The sequence below is a fragment of the Mustelus asterias genome, chromosome 16, assembly GCF_964213995.1.
Source record: "Mustelus asterias chromosome 16, sMusAst1.hap1.1, whole genome shotgun sequence".
Taxonomy (NCBI): domain Eukaryota; kingdom Metazoa; phylum Chordata; class Chondrichthyes; order Carcharhiniformes; family Triakidae; genus Mustelus; species Mustelus asterias.
This window is the reverse complement of record NC_135816.1, coordinates 8009391-8013369: the sequence shown is the minus strand read 5'-3', so window position 1 is coordinate 8013369 and position 3979 is coordinate 8009391. Positions and strand designations below refer to the sequence as shown.

At 42.7% G+C, this 3979-nt stretch overlaps 1 pseudogene; it reads left to right on the top strand.

The window, feature by feature from the left end:
- Positions 1–308: 308 nt before the first annotated feature.
- On the top strand, positions 309–2803 carry LOC144505590 (protocadherin gamma-A3 pseudogene; annotated as a pseudogene).
- The last annotated feature ends 1176 nt before the right edge of the window (positions 2804–3979 follow it).

Genomic DNA, 3979 nt, shown 5'->3' with positions numbered 1-3979 from the left:
TCATTATTGGCCGTGTCTCTGTGTCGTTGTCTACCAATGGGACGCCAAAATGTGGCCGGAGATCCAGCACCGCTCCTCCTACACCGAACACTGCGCAGTGCCGAAAAAAGGAGCCGCAATCAGCATTCCATGATCCCGGCTTGCATCGGGGAAAAGTGACTCGGAAAAAAATATAAAACTCTCAGTGAATAAAACAAAGAGTTAGCGCTGTTGTGCGCACGATATAGCTTTACGTCTTAATAATTCAGCTGATGGACAATTACATTCCTGATATCGCATTGTGGGGCCTATAATTTAGCGAAGCCAGAATGCCCTTCATGCAATATAGCCGATTGTCGCAATGGCATCTTTATGTGATACTCATCTACGCTCTACGCTACGTGTCCAGTATGTGGCAACGTTCGCTACTCAATTCCTGAAGAAATAGAGACTGGCGCCTTTGTTCGTAATATTGCGAAGGACCTGGGGTTAGATGTAAAAGAGCTATTGCCGCGCAAGTTTCGAATTGCGCCTGAAAACAAAAAAACAGTATCTAGGTGTGGATTTAAAAACTGAAATTTTGTTTATAAAAGAACATATAGACAGAGAGGAGCTGTGTGTACAAAGCCTCACATGCGTATTGATGTTGGAGGCTGTGGTTGAGAGTTCGCCAAAGCTGTATCGTGTTGAGGTTGAAATTCTCGATGTAAATGACAATTCACCCTTATTCCAGACAACGGAAGTTAACATAAATACCTCAGAATTGATGCCGGCTGGAACGACATTCCCACTGCAGAGCGCGCTTGACCCAGACTCCGGAACCAATGGTGTCCGCTCCTATAAACTGAGCCCAAACGACTACTTTATATTGAAATCAAACAGCGAACAAACTGACATTCTCGAACTGGGGCTGGAGCGGCCCCGAGACCGAGAGCAACAATCAACACACCGGTTAACACTGACGGCGTTTGATGGAGGATTTCGCCAAAAATCTGGGACCACCCAGATTAACATCAATGTGCTTGATGCGAACGACAATGCCCCAGTTTGCGAACAAAACGTCTATCAAATCATCACTGCAGAGAACGTGCGTAAAAATACATTGATTGTTAAAGTAACTGCGGTGGATGCGGACGAAGGCCTTAATGGTCAGGTAATTTATTCTTTCAACGATCATACTCCTATGAGAGTTCGGGAAATATTTAGCTTAGATTCAGTAAACGGAGAAATAAGAGTAATCGTTGCCGTGGACTATGAAGAAGCAGAGAATGATCAGATTATGGTACAAGCGAAGGACCGTGGCACACTTCCACTGCTAGGATACTGTAAAGTTTTAATAAAGGTCACGGATATTAATGATAACTGCCCTGAAATAATAGCAACGTCTGCGTCGAGCTCCATTCCGGAGAACGCTGCTCTAAACACTGAAGTAGCTGTTTTCAGAGTTACTGACCGCGATTCCGATTTTAGAGCGGCTGTTTCTTGCCACATCAAAAGGGATATTCCTTTTAAGCTTAATAGCTCCTTTGATAACTACTATACCTTAGTCACTCAAGGTAATATAGACCGTGAAATAAAGCCAAAGTACAACATTACCATTATATGTACGGACTCCGGCTCCCCTCCCCTCTCGACTAACAAAACCATGCGAGTTGAAGTTACAGATATAAATGACAACGCACCATACTTTACGCAGCCTTCCTTCTCCATATACGTAGTGGAAAATAATGATATTAGTGCTTCAATTGATGCTGTGTCAGCCCATGATCCGGATTCGAATCACAATGCTCAAATAACATTTGATATTTTGGATAACCTGATAGACGGATTGCCCACAACCTCATTCGTCTCAATAAACTCAGCCACTGGTGTGGTGTTTTCTCGACGGTCGTTTGATTTTGAGCAACTAAAGAAATTTCGTCTCTTGGTGCAAGCCAAGGATTCTGGATTCCCTCCGCTCAGCAGCAATGTAAGCGTAAGTGTGATTATCATAGATCAGAATGACAATGCCCCTGTGATTATATCCCCTGTACCGAGTAAAGGGTCCACAGCAGAAGAAACAATACCGAGTTCTACCGACCCAGGTTACTTGGTTGCAAAAGTGACAGCCACTGATGCTGATTCTGGACAGAACGCTCAACTTTCCTACCAAATCGGCGAGCCTACTGATGACAGCCTGTTTACCGTAGCGTCAGACACAGGAGAAATCTGGACTATTCGCAAATTTGGGCGTGAAGATCCCCACAGGCAAAGAATTGTAGTTTGTGTGAGGGACAATGGAACCCCATCCCTTTCAGCAACAGTCACCATTAATGTATCAATGCAGGATGAAACTGCAGTAAATACATCTCACATCGGCATGTTGGGGAACTCGCGGCCTTGGGTAATCGATTTAAACTTTTATTTAATGTTGTGTTGTGGCACAATTTCACTTCTGTTGCAAACGGCGATTGTAATCCTCGGAATTAAAGTACATCGGGGTAGAAGTGGGAGTAATAGTCACTGTTGTTGTTTGCACACGTCATACGTTTCCAAGAGCGATTCAGTACATGGAATTCAAAAGGCTAGCGTGAATATTCAAATACCAGCCAATTACGCTAAGGTGTCTGAAAATTGTATTTTCCCACAACCACTTCCCTATGACATGTCTCAAGATTCAACCATGAAAGATTTCCTCTTTCTAAAGTTAGATGGAGTGACTGCGCCCATGATCGATGTCAATTCCGGCAGAAGTATCCCCGGGGAACATGGGACGGCAGCAAACCCCCTGAGCAAAGAAACAACTGATTTTCTCCAGGTGAGTCCTGTGTCGCCAAAATGTTAAATCTGACTGAGAATTTTTGGAGCCACCAATTTTCGGGTGCCACCGTGCCGCAGAGCAATGTTCTTCCTCACATCCCTTTGCAATTTCTTCCCCAAAACGTTTACCTGTGACACCCTAGTCCTGTACCAAAATCAAGTGGGAATGGATTTTATTTTTTCCATCTTTTTTTTATTCATTCGTGGGACATGGGCTTCGCTGGCTGGCCAACATTGATTGCTCATCCCTAATTGACCTTGAGAAGGTGATTCTGAGCCGCCTTCATGAATCGCTGCAGTGCATCTGATCTAATCAGGCCAAAGTTTTGTACACCTCAGTGAAGTCTCCCTACAAACTCCTTTGTTCAAAGGAGAACAACCCGAATTTCTCCAACCTCACATTATAGCCAAAATTCCTCATGCCTGACACCATCATACTAAACCTGCTCTTCATCCTGTCAAGGGCCCTCAAGTCTTTCCTAAACTGTGGTGGCCCAGAACTGGACACAATACTCTGTTTCTGTCTCAAGTATTAAAACAAATTCATAACTTTATGTATGTTGAGCATAACTTCTCTGTTTTTGTATTTATAACCATTATTAATGCAATCCATGATCCCAAGTACTTGTTTAACTACTCTCTCAGTGGAACTTGCCACGTTCAGAGATATAACCACATGGACCAGATCTCCCTTCACGCTTTTTAGAACTGTCTCTTGTTAACTGTACATTGCCTTTCCTTCTCCCTTCTGCAAAATGCATAAACGTACACTTCTCTATCTTAGATTCAACCTGCCAATGTTCTGCCCATTCTTCTTACACTCAGCTGTCACCATCTCCTGCTGCCATACACCGCATTTGCATCATCAGTAAATATTGATATTTTGTTCTGCATTCCAATATGACATATACATATCAAAAATGTAATCCTAACATTGAACCTCTGGGACTTCCATCCTCAAATCAGAAAAACAATACCTATAACGGTTTTCTGCACTGAAGCCAATTGTATTTCCAAGTTCACACTCACGCTCGTATTCCATGACCCTCAAATTTGTTAACCAGCCTTTTCGTGTTTTACCTTTTCGAATTATTTCTTAAAGTTCATAGATACAACATCTGTTGCCTTCTCTTCATGAAGTTTATCTTCACTAAAATCAATTTTTTAGTCAAGCACTCTCTGATTTCATGATTATATACTT